The sequence below is a fragment of the Podarcis erhardii genome, assembly GCF_964252035.2.
Source record: "Podarcis erhardii genome assembly, chromosome: 9".
Classification (NCBI taxonomy): Eukaryota; Metazoa; Chordata; class Lepidosauria; order Squamata; family Lacertidae; genus Podarcis; species Podarcis erhardii.
The window spans coordinates 7,185,537-7,207,452 of NC_138512.1; the positions used below are offsets into that span (position 1 = coordinate 7,185,537).

Genomic DNA, 21,916 nt, shown 5'->3' on the forward strand with positions numbered 1-21,916 from the left:
AATCTTCTTTGATCATCTTTAAATATAAATTTCGGTGATAGGCTCTCCTTTGCATAAAGTACTACTCCTCTTTTTTTAACTTTGTCTGATGAAATAAATTCATGGCCCAATCTTTTATTACTCAGTATCTTCCTATGTAGCCTTGTCACATGTGTTTCTTGTAGACAAATCAAGTCCAATTGTTCCTTTTTCAATAAATGAAAGACTCTGTGCCTTTTTTCAGGAGAATTCAGTCCATTAATATTCCAACTTAATATTTGCAATGCCATGATGTGATTACTCTGATTTTCCTCCAACTGCACCCAATGCTTGCTCTTCTTCTGTTGGTATCACTGAATTGTTCAGTCCGTAGTTTTGCTATGTCCAGTATTCCTTTTTTTGGTGATCTTCTGTCCAATGCTTTTTGTTCTGGTCCTCTATCAGGTGATCTTCTGTCCGATGCTCTTGATTCTTTTCCAATCTCCTTCTGCAAATCTTCACCGTGATTATTCAAAAATTTAACTTTATCTTCTACTGATTTTATTTTTATTTTCCTTCCTTTGAAACTGAAGGATAGGCCTTGGGGAAATTCCAACCTAAAGTTGATTTTGTTCTTTCTCAGCAGGGCAACCAAATCACTGTAATTGGACCTAAGATCCAAAAGGTATTTCGGGATGTCTTTAAAAATCTCCACTCTTGACTGTAGTACTTCCAAAGGATTCTGATAATGCCAACCCAAAATTTTATCTCTCTCTTCTTTAGTTCGGAGGGTAATCAAACAGTCTCTTATTCTATTCTTCTATTTCTTCCCTCCTCTTCCAAGTCTAAAGGCACTCACGATTTTAAATTCGTCCTGTTCCAAATCCAAATCCCAAAAGTCTGCAAATTCCTGCGTGAGAAAATCTATCAAACTGTCCTTCTCCACTTCAGGTACAGCTCTGATCCTCAAATTCGTCTGTTTTTCCTTAAGCTCAATCATAGAAAATTTCGACTTGTGGTCCTCAAGTTGCCTCTGCAGGTCTGGGACTCTCTCTGTTTCAAGTTGTGTTACCTTAATTTCCACGGCAGCAACTTTTTCCCTGGCTTCCTCTGCGGTCTGTCGTATTGTAGTAGATTCCTGTATCAGTTTCTCGATGGTTTCTGTATTTGTATTCACCTTTTGTCCCAAGTTATTTAAGCTTTCTGTGTTTAGCTTAATTGTAGTAGTTGCATCATCGACTTTCTTATTAAGTTGTTCCAGTGAGGCATTTATCTTACTTAATGCAAACGCTAAAGCTTCTTCTGATGACATTCCTCTTGGTTTAGATTGTGTTGGAACAGCCGAAGGGCCGGATGCTGACGCTCTTCGCTGCCAAGACTTCCCAGACCTTGTTGTTTTGTCTTGGAGTGACAAATCTACTTTTTCTTTCCCATCTGCCATAACACTTAACAATTCCAAGGTCAGTCCCACAGTCACACAATTTTATCTTACAAATGGAAAATTCCCCTGATCCAACTCTTGTAACAGTTTCAGAAACTTCCTCTAGGGGGAAATAGTTGCTATCTGTACTCGTATTAATCCAAAATAACATCTTTTGAAACACAGCTCAAGGAAGAAGGTTAGTTTCAATTTTCAGTTACTTTTCCTCCTTTTTAAGATCAGAAGAGGGCAGTTAAAAACAATGTATCTCTCTATTCACAGTCAAAGCACGTTCCAAGGCACAACAGTCTTATTATCCTATTTGCAACCTGTTCCCAGGTTCTGATCGGTGGAATTTTAGCTTCCTCCCCTGTCTCTTGCAGGTATATATAGTCCAAACTTCCCCCCCTCTTCTCCTGCTTCCAAAGGGGGGGGGGCTTCACTATTTTTTAAAGAGCTGGAAAAATTAGTCCTTTCCGATCAGCTTTCCGAAACTTTAGCTTGCAGCCTCTTTGCTTTGATCTATTTACAAAAGCAGAAGGCGGACTTCCTATTTGAGCCTCCCCGCTTCAATACCAAATTAGGTCTTTTTTTCTTTAAAAGCTTCCAATTTATTCTACTCACGGGTAGTTGTTTTTAAAATCAAATTGTCCACAGGAAAAAGTCAGCGCTCTCCGTCAACGGCTGTGCGACTTCACTCCGTGGAAAAAGCAGTCGATTCACAGCACCGCGCCACTCATTCCACTTTGCTCCGGAGCCCCAAAAAATGAAGGGGAAATGTATGTGCGTCCTGTGGGGCGAATGCAGGCTCCTTGGCTTCAGCGATAGCAACGCGAAGCCTCCGAAGCCTGCGCTCCGGAGGCTTTGTGTTGCTTCTGCTGAAGCCAGGAGAGTCTGCTCTTTGAGGCTGGCGGTGGGGGATAACAGCGCTTCCCCCATCACCAGCCCCAGAGGATGGGGGGGGCACAATCTGGGTTGAAAAGCCCACAGGAGCCGCGCGCTCTTTAAAGAGCGCACCGCTCTTGGGGGCTTTTCCCCGAGGAGGGACAAGGGACTGACTGGCCATTTCAGTCCCTTCTCCCTCCTGGTCGAAAAGCCCGCAGGAGTCGCACGCGGCTCCTGTGGGCTTTTGCGGGAGGTGGGGGAATTCCGCCACCTCCCGCAAAAGCAGGAAGAAGGTCTTGGAGTAGCGCACAGGCTGTGTGCAGCCTGTCCGCTGCTCCCAGAGCTGCGGGGGGGGGGGGAATCATATTTTTTTCCTTGATTCCCCCCCCTGAAAACTAGGTGCGTCCTATGGGCTGGTGCGTCCTATAGGGCGAAAAATACGGTAATTGGTGGGGTGTTAGCCCAGGGCATTTGAGTGTCCCCTAGTTTGTCTTGTATTTCTTGCGTTGATGTGGATTTGTTATTTCTGTAGAAGTCTGCTAGGCTGTATAAGCCTTTGGTTTGCCAGGTTTTTAACTGGAGGTATTGTGCTGCATGGTGGAATAGTGGGTGGTGTGCCAGGGGAGTTAGTGGGGATGGGGTTGGGAACAGTTTACCTACTTCTTCTTTTCATGCTGTTTTTTTTAAAAAAATTTATTTATTAAATTTTGACATAAATATATTTCACAAACGTACAAAAGACAAAATGAAAAAGAAAAAACAGAAAAAGAGAAGAAAAAAAAGAAAAGAAAAAGAAAAAGAGAAAAAAAGAAAAAAACCCGAAATACATACAACTTTAAATAACATTGATCGACTTCCCTTTATCTCGATTTCGGAAAATATTGCCTTGTTTATCTATCTGCTGTGTCTATTCCTTAATAAAACTTTTTACGTAGTAAGCGTTATCTCATGCCTACTGTGATTTCTGTAAGCACATATGTGTTTCTGATCAACATTTTGATTTTCCCCTTTTCATGCTGTAAGCATGGTCTGTGTGAACCTGTTTAGTGTTGTGGGTATTTTCCTTAGTTTGTTCGGGAGGAATGAGTATGCTATGGTGAGGGTATTTTCAATTGTGTCCCTCTCCAGGTGTACCCATTGTTTTGTCTCATCTTCTAATGTATACAATATAATATATACAGGATAATAATAATAATAATAATAATAATAATAATATTTTTTTTATACCCCGCCCTCCCCAGCCAAGGCCGGGCTCAGAGCGGCTTACAAGAAATAATAAAAACAAGTTGAATGATTACAACTTTAAAAAAAAAATTAAAATACAACATTAAAATATTGAAACATTAAAATATTAAAATGTAGCCTCATTGCAGGAGGAGAAGGAAAAGAAAAAAGAAAGAAAGAGAGGGAGGGAGGGAATCATATTGGCTCCAAGCCAAAGGCCAGGCGGAACAACTCTGTCTTACAGGCCCTGCGGAAAGAAATCAGATCCTGCAGGGCCCTGGTCTCATGAGGCAGAGCGTTCCACCAGGCTGGAGCCAGTGTTGAAAAGGCCCTGGCTCTGGTTGAGGCTAATCTAACTTCCTTAGGGCCAGGGACCTCTAGGGTGTTGCTATTTATGGACTTTGAGGCTCTCCATGGGGCATACCAGGAGAGGCAGTCCCGTAGGTACGTAGGCCGTGAAGGGCTTTAAAGGTCAAAAGCAGCACCTTAAATCTGACTCTGTACTCCAGCGGGAGCCAGTCCAGCTGGAAAAGCACTGGGTGAATATGCCCCCATGGCAGAGACCCCGTAAGGAGTCTCGCCGCGGCATTCTGCACCCGCTGGAATTTCTGGGACAGCTTCAAGGGCAGCCCCGTGTAGAGCGAATTACAGTAGTCAAGCCTGGAGGTGACCGTCGCATGGATCACTGTGGCCAAATCAGGGCGGGAAAGGTAAGGGACCAACTGCTTGATGCAGCGAAGGTGGAAAAATGTCGCCATGGCTGTTGCTGTAGCTTGCGCCTCCTTGGAAAGGGAGGCGTCAAGGATTACACCTAAACTTTTAACGGAAGGCAATGGCACTAATTGGGCCCCCGTAAGAGACGCTTGCTCCTTGGGAGAAAGGTGATGGCAAAGCTAGACAGCGTCTTAAAAAGCAGAGACATCACCTTACCAACAAAGGTCCATATAGTTAAAGCCATGGTTTTCCCAGTTGTGATGTATGGAAGTGAGAGCTGGACCATCAAGAAGGCTGATCGCCGAAGAATTGATGCTTTTGAATTATGGTGCTGGAGGAGACTCTCGAGAGTCCCATGGACTGCAAGAAGATCAAACGTATCCATTCTTAAGGAAATCAGCCCTGAGTGCTCACTGGAAGGACAGATCCTGAAGCTGAGGCTCCAAGACTTTGGCCACCTCATGAGAAGAGAAGATTCCCTGGAAAAGACCCTGATGTTGGGAAAGATGGAAGGCACAAGGAGAAGGGGACGACAGAGGACGAGATGGTTGGACAGTGTTCTCGAAGCTACAAACATGAGTCTGACCAAACTGCAGGAGGCAGTGGAAGACAGAAGTGCCTGGTGTGCTCTGGTCCATGGGGTCACGAAGAGTCGGACACGACTAAACGACTAAACAACAACAAAGAGAAGGGAGTTGGATTATGTGGCATATTTGGTTGGCAATGTTATAGGCTTCTGTGTTGGGGATTCCCCATCCTCCTTCTGAGGAGGGGAGGTGCAGGTATTTGGGGCTTATTCTTGGTTTTTTTGTGTGAGAAGATAAATGAGTGTAATTTTTTTCTGCCATTTGCGAAGCTGGGCTGGGGAAATCCAGATTGGGATCAGGAGGTTAATTTTGGGAGGGTGATCATTTTGATCATGGCTGTTTTTTCTGAGAGAGTGAAGTTGGTGTTGTTCCATCCCTTCAGGTCTTTGTTGATTTGTCACCACAAGGAGTTGTAGTTGTGGAGGTATAATTTGTTGAGCTTTCTGGTTATTTGTACCCCATGGGATCTGAACTTGGTGTGGCAAAGTTTTATCTTGGTGATGTTGGTGAATTGAGGGGGTTGTTGAAGCACTTAGCCTCAGACCTGGCAAAATGTACCTGAAGGCCCGACACCATTGCAAATGTGTTGAGCTCTCTGGTTAGGGAGGTTGCTGTGTTTATGGGGTCTGGTGTTGTGGCCATTAGGTCGTCTGCAAAGAGCCCTAATTTATAGGCTCTACCTTTTATTTCCACTAGCTGGGTTCACCATTAAATGCAAATGAATTTTTCCTCCATCCCTATTGCTAAACAGGTGTTAACAGCGTTGCATCTTAAGCCCACCGTTTACTTGGCCTTTACAGAGGCACAATCTGGGACACGTTTCTGAGCAAAACCAATAATCCATCTCCAAAGATATGTGGGAGGCTGCATCAGTTTTCCAGAGAGAGCTCGTAAAATCTGGCAACGGAAAGGAGATGTTGAATCAGCAGGACTTTCTTTCAAAGCCACACCCATGAATTGCTAGAATATGGCCAGAGATGCTTCAATCTGACCATATTTGGCCATATTGCAAAATGCTCTTTGCCCTTTTGCTCTTTGCCCTGAAAAGCCACAGCAGGTGTATTTATGATACTTTTTAATTGCACACATGGTTTCCAATAAAACTTGTGTCAATAGAGAAGCAGAGATATAAGATCAAGGACAGATTGGCCAGGAACAGGTAAGTGTGATGAGGAAGGAAAAGATTTTGTGATTACTGGGAGCATCGTGAGATTAACAGCAAAGGCGACCGCATCTCCCTCATGTAAGTATGAAATGGGGCTCAGCACCCACGGTTTCTCTGCCTGATCCTTACCTGTACTGTTTGTCTCCTCTCTTCTCTGAAGAATCACTGTAGAGCTGGAAGGGACCCACAAAGCTCATCTAGTCTGCAATGCAACGTACGCAAAACACCAAATTGGCTAACCCGTCATGATAATTTATTTCATGGAAAGCCCCTTCAAGCAGCTCAGCCTGCCATACGCACCCCTACTTTGCTTTAATACAGTGGTACCTCGGGTTACATACGCTTCAGGTTACATAGGCTTCAGGTTACACTCCGCTAACCCAGAAATAGTGCTTCAGGTTAAGAACTTTGCTTCAGGATAAGAACAGAAACCGGGCTCCGGCAGCAGGAGGCCCCATTAGCTAAAGTGGTGCTTCAGGTTAAGAACAGTTTCAGGTTAAGTACGGACCTCCGGAACGAATTAAGTACTTAACCCGAGGTACCACTGTAATCACAACAACCTTGCAAGGTAAGTAACACTGAGAGACAGCGACTGCCTCCAAGTCACCCAGTGATTTGAACCCAGATCTTCCTGGTCGTGGTGCAACATAACATCTGGATCAGGAAATGCTGTGAAAGACTTGGACCGGCGTCTGGATGCAGTGGTGGACTGGGTGAGGGCCCATATACTGTAGCTAGCTACCATGTTCAGGAAACTGGCATGTTACCCGTTCTGGATGGGTTGCATGGTATCTGAAGAGGCAGGTGCACAGTTTGTGGGTACTCCTGGATACATCTTGGTCACTAGAGGCCCAGGTGTCCTGTGGCTGAGAAGGCCTTATACCAGCTTCGTCTGGTTCACTAGCTATGGCTGTTCCCAGAGAGGGGTAGCCTAACCCCTGTAGGCCATGCCCTGGTAACATGAGGCACTCTTGTTAAAACAGCTGCACCGGCTGCCCACCTACTGCTAAACAGAGCTCAGGCTCCTTGTGCTAATTTACAAAGCCTTGAACCACTTGGGTCAGGGATCCTCAGGGTGCCTGAATCCTTATATCCCAGCTTGATCACGGAGATCAGCTTCAGGAGCACCACTGGCTGATGCCCACTTGATAACAACAAGAACTCAAACCCTTAGTGCCACAAGCCCACTCCTGTGGAACTCTCTGCCACTAGACATCCAGCAGGTGTCTTCCATGCCAACTTTTAAAGGCCTGCTCAAAACTCTCCTATTCTGCCAGGCCTCTGTAGGCAGTTAAGGGTGCATTCCCCACGGAAGTCTACTGATGTTTGTTGTAAATTAGTTTAACTTGCTTTTAACTTTTTAGGATTCTATCGTTTTATAGTTTCAGATTGTTGTAAGCTGCTGTGATATATTTGTATGGTACAACAGTACATAGATATTTATTCTCATAGCCTATGTCATTCTTCCATTGTTTTTTGATTGCATCTAGGGGGTTTGTGGGATTTTGGAGTAGTATTTTGTATATTGCGGATACCGTCCCTTTACCGTTTCCCTTTGATGTTAGGAGGAGGTTTTCGAAGGTTATCAGGGGCCTAGTTGCTGCTGATTTTACTGTTGGGTTGTTTAAGAGGGCATGTAGTTGGTGTTGTGTTAACCAGGGCATTTGGGTGTCTTCTAGTTTGTCTTGTATTTCTTGTGTTGACAAAGGTTTGTTATTTTTACAAAAGTCTATTAGGCGATATAAGCCTTTGGTTCACCAGGTTTTTATCTGGAGGTTTTCTGCTGCATCGTGGAATAATGGGTGGTACGCCAGGGGGATTAGTGGGGATGGGGTTGGGGATAGTTTGCCTATTTCTGTTTTCCATGCTTTGAGCATGGTCTGTGTGTACCTGTTAAGTGTTGTGGGAATTTTCTTTAGTTTGTTTGGGAGGAGTGGGTATGCTATGGTGCAGGTATTTTCAATTGTGTCCCTCTCTAGGTGTACCCATTGTTTTGTCTCATCTTCGAGTATATATGGGATTATATGGTGCATTTGGTTGGCAATGTAATATGCTTCTGTGTTGGGGATTCCCCATCCTCCTTCTGAGGTGGGGAGGTGCAGGTATTTGGGGCTTATTCTTGGTTTTTTATGTGAGAAGATAAAATAGTGTAGTTTTCTCTGCCAACTGTGGAGTTGGGTTGAGGGGATCCAGATTGGGAGGGTTTGGAATAGGTAGGTTAGTTTTGGGAGGGTGATCATTTTGATCATGGCTATTTTGTCTGAGAAAGTGAAATTCACGTTATTCCATCTCTTTAGGTCTTTGTTAATTTGTCGCCACAGGGGCTTGTAGTTGTGGAGGTGCAATTTATTGAGGTTTCTGGTTATTTGTACCCCTAGGTATCTGAACTTGGTGTGGCAGAGTTTTATTTTGGTGACCTTCGTGAGTTCTTTTTGGGAGTGAGGAAGGGTGTTGAAGCACATAGCTTCTGACTTTGTAAAATTTACCTGTAGGCCCGACACCATTGCAAATGTGTTGAGTTCTCTGATTAGGGAGGTTGCTGTGCTTATGGGGTCTGGTGTTGTGACCATTAGGTCGTCTAATGGTCTAGAGCCCTAAGTTATAGGTTCTTTTTATTTCCACACCCTTGATGTCTGTGGCTGCTCGGATTCAGATTGCTAAGGGTTCCAGAGCCAGGAAAAATAAGAAGGGAGACAGTGGTCACCCTTGTTTCGTGCCTCTTTCGATAGCTATAGTATTAGAATCCATATTGTTAGTTCTGCATTTTGCTGAGGCTTGGGAGTATATTTGTTTGAGGATTTGAAGGAAGTTGGGGCCAAATTTCATATTAGTACTGTTAATATGTATTTCCACTCTAAGCAATCAAAGGCTTTGAAGCTGTCTAGGGACATAATTGTCAATGGGAGTTTCGTTGCCTTGCTGTGTTCGATCAGGTTCAGTAGTTTCCTGATGGGGTCTGTTATATTGCGGCCAGGGACAAAGCCAGTCTGGTCTGGGGCTATTAACTTGTGTAGGAAGATTTTTAGGCGGTTGGCCAAGATTGATGTGAATATCTTGGAGTCTTGGTTTATTAATGAGATTGGGCAGTATGATTCTACTTTGAGGCTGTCTTTTAGTGGTTTTGGGATGGAGACTATTTTGGAGTGGGTCCAGGTTTTGGGGATGGGGCCCCTTTTATGATGTCATTGAATAGGCGGGTCATGTAGGGCATCAAGGGTTCTTTGAATTTCCTATAGAATTCTGCTGTGAATATATGGATGTATTTTAAAAATGGTGGTAATAATAATTTAGCGAGAGGGCTGAAGATTTAGGGAAGGGGGGAAGGGGGGGAAGGGGAGTTTTGTTTTTTTTAAAAGGGGGTTAAAATGCATGAAAAGGGGGGGAGTTTTGTGTATTAAAAAAAGTAGAGGATAGAGTTAATGAGAATAATATAATATTAAAAAGTTGCTTGGTAATATGTTTTTTTTAAAAAAAAACAGAAGAAAAAGAGGGGGGAGTAAAAAACACTCGCACACAAAAAGGAAGTAAAAAAAATAATTGAAAAAAGCAGGACAGGGTTTTGCGCAGCCTTCCTCTTGCTTTCTTCCTGCTTGGGGGGGGGGGAGCTCGGGTCAAGCTCAGCCACGTGTCTTTTCAACACGGCTTCCCTTGCCCTCCCGGCAGCAGGGTTGCAGATAGCAGCAGCAGCAGGTGGGGCTCTGTGTTTGTTGTTTGGTTGTTTCCTCCCTTCTCCTCTCTCCTGGCTTAGGTCTCTGATTGTCCCTGGGCAGTCGGTGGGGTGGCTGAGTGTCCTGGCTTTCGTTCCTGGCAGCTGGGCTCACCCGGTTCCTTGTTGGTTCTGGCGGCGGCAGCAGCAGCAGCAGCAGCAGCAGTCCCAGCGGTCTGGAGCCAGCAGGTAACCCAACTGATTTTGGCTGGCTTCAGGAGCTGCTCGCTGCCGTGGCTTCTGCCATGATGCCTCGCCGGAAGTCATAGTACAGTGGTGCCCCGCAAGACGAACGCCTCGCAAGACGAAAAACCCGCTAGACGAAAGGGTTTTCCGTTTTGGAGGCGCTTCGCAAGACGAATTTCCCTATGGGCTTGCTTCGCAAGACGAAAATGTCTTGCGAGTTTTTGCGACTTTCCCCCCTTTCCCCCCCTTTTTCTAAGCCGCTAAGCCGCTTATCTGCTAAGCCGCTAAAAGCCGCGAAGCCGCTAATAGCGCTAATCCGCTAATGGGCTAGCTTCGCAAGACGAAAAAACCGCTAGACGAAGAGACTCGTGGAACAGATTCTTTTTGTCTTGCGAGGCACCACTGTACATAGATATTTATTATTTAAAAAACCCATTACCAACAAAACCACGAAATGGAGTGGCAACGGAAGGAGACCCTGAATTAGGAGAACTGTTCTAGTGGCAGTTGGTTTGGGTCACTGAGACAGCTCCTCCATGTGTCCTCCTGTTCTCCAAAGATTGGCAGGGAAAAGGGATGGAAATGGAGAGTTGAACATGGGGATAAGCAGTCTTAGATACAGTGGTAGCTCTGGTTACGTACTTAATTCGTTCTGGAGGTCCCTTCTTAACCTGAAACTGTTCTTAACCTGAGGTACCACTTTAACTAATGGGGCCTCCCACTGCCGCCGCGCCGCTGGCACACAATTCCTATTCTCATCCTGAGGTAAAGTTTTTAACCCGAGGTACTACTTCTGCGTTAGCAGAGTCTGTAATCTGAAGCGTTTGTAACCCGAGGTACCACTGTACTTGATAATTGTTTATATGAGCACATTTCCTCCCTTGCAGTGAGTTCTGGAATATTCATAAACCCCAACATGAATATTATCTGGGGGGTAAACAACTCTTTGCTTATTTCCTGCAGACTTGCTCCAAATGGCTGAGAATGGGGCTGCCACTCTGGTCATTGACAATGGCTCTGCGACATGCAAAGCAGGCTTTTCAGGAGAGGACGCCCCCCGGGTGGTCTTCCCCATGGTTGTGGGGAGGCCCAGGGACCAAGATGCCATGGCAGGCTTAGGGCAGGACAGCTACGTGGGGGCTGAGGCACAGAGCAAGAGGGGCATTCTCACCCTGAGGTACCCCATCGAATATGGCCTCGTCAGCAACTGGGATGACATGGAGAAGATCTGGCACCACACCTTCTACAACAAGTTGCGGGTGGCTCCCGAGGAGCACCCAGTCTTGCTCACAGAAACCCCCAATAACCTGAAGAACCACCGTGAGAAGATGACGCAGATCATGTTTGAGACTTTCAACACGCCAGCCATGTACGTGGCCATCCCGGCCGTGCTGTCACTCTATGCTTCTGGCCGCATCACTGGGATTGTCATCGACTCTGGGGACAAGTTGACCCACACCGTGCCCATCTATGAGGGCTATGCCCTGCAACGCACTCAGAGGCCCATGCCCTTTGGGGGCCATGACCTGACTGACTACCTCATGAAGATCCTGTCTGAGAGGGGCTACAGCTTTGTCACCGCAGCTGAGAGGGAGATAGTTCGGGACATCAAGGAGAAGCTCTGCTACGTGGCCCTGGACTTTGATCAGGAGATGGCCACAGCCAGCTCCTCCTCCTCCCTGGAGAAGAGTTATGAGCTGCCAGACGGGCAGGTGATCACCATTGGCAACGAGCGCTTCCGGTGCCCCGAGGCCCTCTTCCAGCCCGCCTTCCTGGGCTTGGAGTGGACTGGTATCCATGAGGCAACCTACAACTGCATCATGAAATGCGATAAGGACATGCGCACTGACCTGTATGCCAATACAGTGCTCTCTGGTGGCAGCACCATGTACCCCGGTATCGCTGACCGGATGCAGAAGGAGATCACATCCCTGGCCCCCAGCACGATGAAGATCAAGATCATCGCCCCACCAGAGCACAAATATTCGGTGTGGATCGGGGGCTCCATCCTGGCCTCTCTCTCCACCTTCCAGCAGATGTGGATCAGCAAGCAGGAGTACGATGAGTCTGGCCCATCCATCGTCCACCGCAAATGCTTCTAACAACCCAAGCAGCCAACCTCTTCTGGCCAAGTCAATATATATTGGGGCCTTGCTTTTATCTGTTGAATTCTGTTCTCTTGCAGGATATCTAACATTTATCCAGTTCTTGCTTTGGCTCCTGCATGGGGCAACCTTTGTCCACCGCTGTGCCTAGGCTTGTCCACAGCTGCACTCATAATAATAATAATAATAATAATAATAATAATAATATATTATTTATACCCCGCCCATCTGGCTGGGTTTCCCCAGCCACTCTGATTGTGTACCACCTTTGCCTTTTCTTTTTTCTGATTCATGTGGAGTTCAGTACTTTATTACTATGTATTTTCTCTGTCAAACAAAACAAGCCAATAAAGTCATGCTAAATGAAGTAAAAATTGGTGTGCTTCTTGTAGTAAACAACTCTCTTGATAAACACAAATTTTTGGAGCTAACACGTAACGTGAAGCAAATCTACTGCTCAGCGTTGCAGTGAGTCAGATTGGGGGTACAGGGAGCCACACTTGTGGTTCTGCTTCACTTGTCCCCATGTCCTACTGCCACAGTGTCCATTGCTGAGCGGTAGTTTGGCTGAGCATCACCTCTGGACACGGGCCTTATGGTTGGTCTGGCTCCAAACAGACCATGAGCTGCAGCCAAGGGTCGCTTGTTTGCACTGACCCAGGGCTTACTCTGAGGAAGTTCCTAGGGTTACAACGGCTACAAATTCAATCTCCCCAGTGCAGTTTGCTCCCTAGAACAGGGGTAGGCAACCTAAGGCCCGGGGGCCGAATGCGGCCCAATCGCCTTCTCAATCCGGCCTGTGAATGGTCCGGGAATCAGCGTGTTTTTACATGAGTAGAATGTGTGCTTTTATTTAAAATGTATCTCTGGGTTATTTGTGGGGCATAGGAATTCATTCATTTTCCCCCTTCAAAATATACTCCGGCGCACCACATGGTCTGAGGGATGGTGTACCGGCCCACAGCTGAAAAAGGTTGCTGATCCCTGTCCTAGAGGGATCATGCCTCACATTCCCCAGCTTTAATCTGAGACATGGTTGCTCTCAAAATTTGAGAATGTAGTAAAAATTAATGCTAAGCTGTGAATTTAGCAAAGGGGAGGCCTAACTTATGAATATGACCTTTGGCTTCCATCATCCCTGATCACTGAGCAGCAGCTGGAGGAAGTAATAGGAACCTTTGGTTTGTTTATTAACTGGATTTAATCTACCTTTTGACAGGTACCCCCAAAGTACCTTAGAAGGCCAATCCTTATAAACCACCATCAATTTTGTGCCTTACTAGAATTTATTAGAGCGTTTTCTAAAAAAAAAATGACAAAGACAGATAATAATCAAGAGCATGATAAAAATGGGAGCTAAACCCAATTACTGTATTGGCCAGAATATAAGCCGCCCCTGCAAATAAGCTGCACTTTTAAAATTAAAGGGGGGAAAAGTCAATATCTGAATATAAGCCGCTCACTTAAAATTCTGCAGGCACTCACGCCCGTAAATGGCAAATGTAGAAGAAAATCCTACGGGTACCATTCCCCCGCGCTCCTAGTCTGCTTCCTGGGGGGGGAGCCACACCATTTTGCCGGCGGCCTTCCCCCCTTCCCCCTTCTTTCCAGCGGTTCTGGGGAGGCTTGTGAACAGCGGTTCAGACGGGCATTGTTGTCCTGCACCCCCGACGGCCCTCATGGTGGCATCCTGGGGGGCGGAGGGGGGGCGCTCTCCATTTGGGCCTTGGTAGGCAAGGCACAGCCACAGACCTAGGGCAGCTGTTTCAGCAACAATATCAGAAAAGCCCATTTTTGTAAGGTCGCGAATATAATCTGCACTTTAACTTTTCACGGTTAGAATTTGAAAAAAAATATGTGGCTTATATTTGGGTCAATATGGTAAATGGTCCTAAATACCATAAATACACGGGAGGACAAGAATAGGTGCAGAGTTTGGGTGCTGCAGCAGACAAGGCCCTGTCTCTATAGCCACGGGGCATATTCATTTATGTCATTTACATACCCTCCATCATTTCCCTGATGAAAATAGGAATGTCCTAAGGAAAAGCAGGACATTCCAGGATCAAATCAGAAACCGGCCCATCTTCTGTAAATCTGGAACTGACCCTGGAAAACAGGAACACTTGGAGGGTCTGAAAATACCTGCACCAGATGAAGGAAATGAAGCTGGCCTACGAAGCCCTTCCTATAGTTTTGAAGAAAAAGGTCACCAATCCACTTCAAATTATTAAATTGCAATGCTTCTTCAGCCAGCCATTTTTTAGGAAGCATGGAGAATGTTTATTCCTTTCTTGTAAATGGAGCCTGACACTTGGAGAGTCTGCATTTATTCTACGGTGTTGGGATTTCTGCATTTCAGGGGATTGGACTAGATGATCCATAGGGTCCCTTCACATTGTATGATTTATATCCCACCTTTCCTCCAAGGGACTCAAGTTTGCATGCATGTTCTTCCCATTTGATCCTCGCGATGTGTTGCCTCCTTTTTATCCTTGCATTAGTCTGAGGGTGAGCAACTGGCTGTACATAATTATTATTAATAATAATAATAATAATAATAATAATAATAATATTTTATTTATACCCTGCCCTTCCCGGTTCAGAAAACCAGGCTCAGGGCAGCTAACAACAAATTTAAAACACTTAATTGATGCAACAAAAAACAGCATAAAATACAGTATAAAACGTGAATAACAATAAATTCAGAATTCAAAAATCAATTTAGGGGGAAAATCTATCCAATAAACATTAGATGATCACCAGGGCTAGCTGGCTAAATTAGTCCTACTTGGGTCAGCGAGGAGACCAGGGGAGAATTAGCTGTGGGATCCCAGAGCAGGTGATCTTCATAAAAAGGGGAGGGGGAGGGAAGGAAGGGGAATAAAAGATCAGGCTAAGTTCAAATCGAAAGCCAGGCGGAATAGCTCTGTCTTACAGGCCCAACGGAAGGAGGGTAAATCCTGCAGGGCCCTGGTCTCATGGGACAGAGCATTCCACCAGGTTGGAGCCATCACTGAGAAGGCCCTGGCCGTGATGGAGGACAATCTAACTTCCTTAGGGCCCAGGACCATGAATGGTTATTCATGGACCTTAAGGTCCTCTGCAGGGCAGACCAGGAGAGGCGGTCCCATAGATACGAGGGCCCTAAGCCACAAAGGGCTTTAAAGGTCAAGACCAGCACCTTAAACCTGACCCTATACTCCACTGGGAACCAGTGCAACTGGTAAAGTGCTGGGTGAATATGCTGCCATGGCAGAGACCCCGTGAGGAGCCTCGCTGCAGCATTCTGCACCTGCTGGAGTTTCTGGGACAGTTTCGAGGGCAGCCCCCCCGTAGAGCGAATTACAGTAGTCAAACCTGGAGGTGACCGTCACATGGATCACTGTGGCCAGATCGGGGCAGGAAAGGTAAGGGACTTAAAAGAGCTCTGCACTTAATTGTGTGTCAGGATTGGACCCTTCACCCACCCTTTTGTTTCAAGGTGCAAGCAGCACCTCTGTGACAGTGGTTGATGTGCTTTTCCCCTCGGGACAGGGGGATCTGGCGCTCCTCTTCTTCCGCTCTTTATGATGCGCCACCCATTATGCCCCCAACTCTGTCAACATTTTGTTTCTCCACGGCCCAGCTGCAACCATTTTGTTACTGTCCCCCGCGGAGCTTTCTTCAAAGTCCAGCTGCACCCCCTGCCCCATCCCCCATGCTCCCTGGCCACCCGCTCTTGTCGGAACATGCAAACATGTGGCAAAACATGTGCCACCCCCCCCCCAGGAAAAGGGGCAGCAGCCTAGGCAGAGGGAACTGGGCCAGGGAGGGTGTTTACCCCCAGCCTAGCCCACTCACTCTGCAAAGGCCAGGTGCTGGGGGGCGGTAAGCTGCCCCTGCGAATGGCACAAAGGCTGCCGCGTTTGCAAAACAAGGTGCATTTTATGCCAGTCAGTGATTTGTAAAGACAATCCTTGTATGAGTCAAGACTTCGTCAGTTTTGGAGCTGCACTGTATCTTTGTACAGGGGTACCTCTGTGTTATGTACTGAGTTGAATAGGATCCAAACTGCAGCAGTCTGATTGGTCCTAGAACAATAGGCTCCAAAAGGCAGCAGTCTGATTGGTCCTAGAACAATAGGATTCAGAATGCAGCAGTCTGATTGGTCCTAGAACAATGCAGCAGTATGATTGGTTAGCAGGAACCACCCAATCATGCTCCAGATAGAAGTGAATCCACAACCTGATTGGCCTACAGTAGAATCCTGGAATTAGCCAATCATGTGCAGCCCATTGTGTAAATAATGTATATAAAGCAGATACTTTGAGGGGACATTCATTCATTCCTCCTCACCACTATGAGCTGAATAAAGAGCATGAAATCACTTTGCGACTCTGAGTATATTTCACTGGCGACGAAGGTGGGATCCCGCTGAGCTGACTGCCACACACAGCACCGCAGCACCGCCACCTGCCGCACCGCTGCCTCGCACCGTGTATCCAGGCTTCAGCTCCGGGACACAAGGAACTCAGAATGGCAACTGACAGCAGCTTCTCGCCATTCAACCCAGCATCTGGAGACTGGGAAGCGTACGCCTCCCGTTTCACCTTCCTCCTAGAAGCCAAAGGGGTCACCGATGAAGAAGACGCCAAGAAGAGGGCAATATTCTTCAGCGTCTGCGGAGAGGAGACATTTGAAATCGCCCGGGCTCTCCTTGCGCCTGAAGACGTCGCTACTGTTCCATACAAAACAATAATGGAACAGCTGAAGGGGCACTTTTCGCCACAGCCCTCAGTGGTGGCTTGTCGAAATGCCTTCTACGCAAAGCGGCAAGCCCCTGGGGAAACCATAACTGGGTTTGTGACCTCTCTCCGCCAAGCTGCCCGGATCTGCAACTTCTCAGAGCTGGAGAACATGCTTCGTGACCGCCTCGTCGGTGGCCTGAAGGATGAGAAGCTGCAACGACGCCTCTACGCTAAGAAGAACCTAACGTTCCAGGTCGCTCTGGAGGAGGCCCTGGCAACGGAAGCTGCTGAGAGGTCGACGCAAGAGGCACGGCTGAGCCAGCCGTCCCAACCGAGGGTCCACCACGAAGACCTCACCAACGACTCGGGATCCGACAGGGAGGAGGTGCACCGAGTACAGCAGCGCACTCAAGCAGCCCACATACCACAGCTGCCTCGACGAGAAGGAGGGAACTGCGCAAGCTGTGGAGAAAGTCACGAGAGGAGGACCTGCCGTTTCCGCAACGCAGAGTGCAGGCAGTGCAGAAAATTGGGACACATCGCCCGGGTGTGTCGGGCTCGGCCCACCCGAAGCCAGGCATCAGATGACCAATCCAAGAGCCCCAGGTCCCGGGGCCCAACGCACCAAGGCAACTCGACGGAGCTCACAGACTTCCAGGTATACCAGTTGCCCCACCCCAACGTAGAGAAAATTTATGTAGAGGTACAGATAGAGGGGGCCCCATGCCGCATGGAGCTTGACACGGGTTCAACTCTATCCATAATCTCGGCAAGGACCTTAAGGAAACTGTGTCCTACTGGGGGTCCCAAACTCAGGCCGGCCCCATTCACCCTCCGGGACTTCCAGAAACGTAAGGTCCCCACAATGGGGGTGGGGACCTTCAGGGTGCAATACCGAGGGCGGACGCGGCAACTGGACTTGCTTGTGGTCAAGGGCCCCTACATTAGCTTACTGGGGTTGGCATGGTTTGGACCACTGGGACTAGCCATCACCGGGGTGAACCACATGAGCTTACAAGTGGACGTGGACGCCATATGCAAGGAGTTTCCGGGGGTTTTCGATGGGAAATTGGGACAGTATACGGGCCCCCCCATTGCTCTACAGCTTGACCCCGCAGTACGACCAGTCAGGCTCAAGGCCCGCCGGGTCCCATTCGCCCTGAAACCACGTATAGACGAGGAATTGGACCGACTCGTGGAGCAAGGAGTGCTGGAGCCGGTGCCTAATGCCCCCTGGGAAACCCCAATCGTCACACCCGTCAAGCCTAATGGTTCGGTCCGCATCTGCGCAGACTACAAATGTACCATAAACAAGGCCCTCATGGCCCATGCATACCCAGTGCCAGTGGTCAGCCATGTCCTTGCCACCCTGGCTGGGTCGAAAATTTTTGGCAAGCTGGACTTGGCCCAAGCATATCAACAGCTGCCAGTAGATGAGGCCACAGCAGAGGCACAGACGATTGTGACGCACAGAGGAGCGTTCAGGGTAAAGCGGCTGCAATTCGGGGTCAGCGTGGCACCAGGCATATTCCAGAATCTAATGGACTCTCTCCTTAAAGGGATTCCTGGTGTCACCCCCTTCTTTGATGATGTGTTGATTGCCGGGCCCACACCAGAGGAGTTTGAGGACCGCCTCCGCACTGTTCTGCACCGTTTCCAGATGGCGGGTCTCAAGGTGAAGCGGGAAAAATGTCTACTAGGAGTGCCTCAAGTGGACTTTCTGGGATTTATGGTGGATGCAGAAGGGGTTCACCCGACTGGGGACAAGGTACGGGCCATTTGTGATGCCCCAGCGCCCAAGAACAAGACTGAACTTCAGGCCTTCTTGGGATTATTGAACTTTTACCATTCCTTCCTTCCCCACAAGGCGGCGGTAGCGGAGCCCCTACACAGACTCCTGGACAAGCGGGCCCCTTGGGTGTGGGGCCAGCGCCAGGAGGCCGCATTCCAGGCAGTCAAGGACTTGCTTGTCTCAAACTCGGTCTTGGCACACTTCGACGAGAGGCTGCCGGTGGTGCTAGCATGCGACGCCTCGCCCTATGGCATCGGCGCTGTCCTGGGACACCAACTCCCGGATGGAAGAGAGGTACCGGTAGCATACTTTTCCCAGACACTCAACGAAACCGAGCGGAACTACTCGCAAATCGACAAGGAGGGTCTGGCAATCGTGAAGGGAGTAAAAAAATTCCATGATTTCTTGTACGGGCGGCCCTTCACCGTGGTGACTGACCACAAGCCGTTGCTTGGCTTGTTTGCCCCCGAAAAGCAGACCCCCCAAGTGCTGTCTCCTCGCGTCCTCAGGTGGTCAATTTTCCTTGCCAGCTACCAGTATGCACTGATTCACCGCCCTGGAAAGGCGATGGGCCATGCAGACGCCCTCAGCAGGCTACCACTACCGGAAACAGGCCCCGACCCAGCACCTGCACAAGAGGTTATGAGCCTGGAGCTGCTGCCTGACCGCCCCATTCAGGCACAAGAAGTTGCACACCATTCCAAGAAAGATAGGGTCATCTCCCGGGTCCTGGACTGGGTGTGGAGGGGATGGCCCAGCCGCAGCCCCGGGCCAGAATTCGCCGGCTACACAACCCGCAAACATGAACTGTCAGCCCACAAGGGGTGCCTGTTATGGGGAAGCAGGGTCGTTGTTCCCCAGCCCCTCCGCAAAAGGGTCCTCACAGCCCTACACGAGACACACCCAGGGGTAGTAAGAATGAAGGCCCTTGCCAGGAGTTATGTGTGGTGGCCGGGGATCGACGGAGAGATAGAGGCCTGGGTCAAACACTGCCAGGCCTGCCAGGAATCCCGCCCAGATCCCCCAAGGGCCCCAGTCCAGTCCTGGGAGTCCGCCCGAGCACCATGGTCACGCCTGCATGTGGACTTCGCTGGCCCCTTTCAGGGGAAAACATTCTTCATAGTGGTGGACTCCTACACCAAATGGCTGGAAGTCGCACTGGTACCGTCCACTTCTACGTCTGCAGCCATCCGGGTACTACGCAGGCTGTTTGCAACCCACGGGCTCCCTGACACTCTCGTCTCAGACAACGGGACTGCATTTACATCAGGAGAATTTCAAACCTTCACAGTGCAGAACGCCATCCGCCACATCCGTTCGGCGCCATTCCACCCTGCCACCAATGGCCAAGCAGAACGCATGGTGCGGACCACCAAGGACACCCTTCGCCGCATGACGCAAGGGGATTGGGAGTACCGCCTTGCCACATTCCTTCTAGCACAGCACAGCACCCCCAGCTCAACGACTGGCCGGAGCCCCGCTGAACTACTAATGGGTCGGCGCCTTGCAATCAGATTGGACCGCCTTCACCCCGATAGAGCTCAGGATGAGGTAGTGGTGGGGGAAGGCAGGAACCCCCGGACCTTCGAGGCCCAGGACCCAGTGTACGCAAAGAATTTTGGGGCAGGCCCTGCATGGGTACCTGCCACAGTCACCAGGGTCACGGGCCCCGTGTCGTACGAGGTGCTAACAGATGGGGGGCAATGCTGGCGCCGCCACTGCGACCAGATACGGCGACGATTCCCGGGAGAAAACCAGGAGGAGGAGGACAGGTCAGAGGAGTCCCAAGGGAACAGTGGGGCAGTGAGGCCCATAGAGCAGCAGGGGCAAGCAGGAGAGGCAGAATCAGTAAATACAGAGAGGACCCGCGAGGCCGAAAGGACACCGGAACCAGAACCACGACTGAGCGAGCCGGTTGCGCCAGACCAAACAGCCCCATCCTTGGAACACGAGCCAGAACCTGAACCCCGGACCAGGGAACACCCCAGGCCGCAACGCACACGTAGGCCACCAGCGTACCTTGAGGACTATGAATGCGACCTTCCAGGCAGGACTGGAACTTAGAGGGGAGGGGTGTTATGTACTGAGTTGAATAGGATCCAAACTGCAGCAGTCTGATTGGTCCTAGAACAATAGGCTCCAAAAGGCAGCAGTCTGATTGGTCCTAGAACAATGCAGCAGTATGATTGGTTAGCAGGAACCACCCAATCATGCTCCAGATAGAAGTGAATCCACAACCTGATTGGCCTACAGTAGAATCCTGGAATTAGCCAATCATGTGCAGCCCATTGTGTAAATAATGTATATAAAGCAGATACTTTGAGGGGACATTCATTCATTCCTCCTCACCACTATGAGCTGAATAAAGAGCATGAAATCACTTTGCGACTCTGAGTATATTTCACTCTGGTTGCGAACGGATCCGTTCCGGAGACCCGTTAGCAACCTGAAAGGGACGCACCCCGCATCTGTGTGCGTGCAGGTTGCGATTTGCTGCTTCTGCACATGCATGTGATGTCATTTTGTGCATCTGCGCATGTGCAAACGGCGAAACCTGGAAGTAACCCTTTCCGGTACTTCCGGGTCGCTGCAGGATGCAACCTGAAAATGCTCAACCTGAAGCAAACGTAACATGAGTTATGACTGTACTTCTTTTAATAATGAGATTTTTATTAAGAACAGGAAATCATGCAAATAATGGGGACTGGTCACCAGATACAATATGTTTGTGCCTTTCTCCTTCTAGGCTGTGGTGATTCATGGTTCTTTCTTTCTGTTATGGTATAATCTCAGAGTTGGAAGGAAGACCCACTGCCCTGCAGTGCAGGAAAGTTTGCAGACTTAAAATATAGACTAAGAGAACAAGAACATACGTTTAAAGAAGATTGGAAAATGTTTATTGAATATATGGGGGGGAATTGTGTACACTTGAAAACGTTGGCAGCATTAAGATAAATTCAACAATGTAAATAGGTTTTGATGGATGTAATAACTGAATATTGAATGGTTTAGTTTATGTAAAATATGCAGGAATTTATGATATGCAAAATGAACCATGGAAAGAGAAGGGAAGTCACTGATATTTCAAGGATGTTTAAATGAGTATTCTAAATTGTAAAACAGGAAAAAATTAATAAAAATTATATATATAAGAAGAAAGCTTGCACTCTTCCAACTCCTTTAAGCAGTCACTAATGACATTAAAAATAAAAGCAAAACTCAATTCAAGGACGAAAGGCGCTAGACCTCCAACTACCGTAACTGAGGAAGAGAAGCGCATTAGAAACATCGCGCGCCCAGCTTCTTTCAAAACTCACGGCAGCTCCGAATTCCCGCCGGCCTATTGGCCCCTCCTGGCACCCTCCTCTTTTCCGATTGGCTCGGGCGCTGAACGTCACGACGCTGCTCTACCCCGATCCACGGGCTTCAGTCTTCTCCCCCCCC

General features: G+C 48.3%; 1 pseudogene across 2 annotated transcripts; it reads left to right on the forward strand.

Annotated features, from left to right (window-relative positions):
* The first annotated feature begins 5,951 nt into the window (after window positions 1-5,951).
* On the forward strand, window positions 5,952-12,324 carry LOC309349947 (actin, cytoplasmic 3 pseudogene; annotated as a pseudogene). Of its 2 annotated transcripts, none has more exons than XR_014161547.1 (2): window positions 5,952-6,031; window positions 10,809-12,324. The product of XR_014161547.1 is annotated as an actin, cytoplasmic 3 pseudogene (transcript). The 2 variants fall into 2 exon arrangements; XR_014161549.1 differs by lacking the exon at window positions 5,952-6,031 and adding an exon at window positions 9,851-9,927.
* The last annotated feature ends 9,592 nt before the right edge of the window (window positions 12,325-21,916 follow it).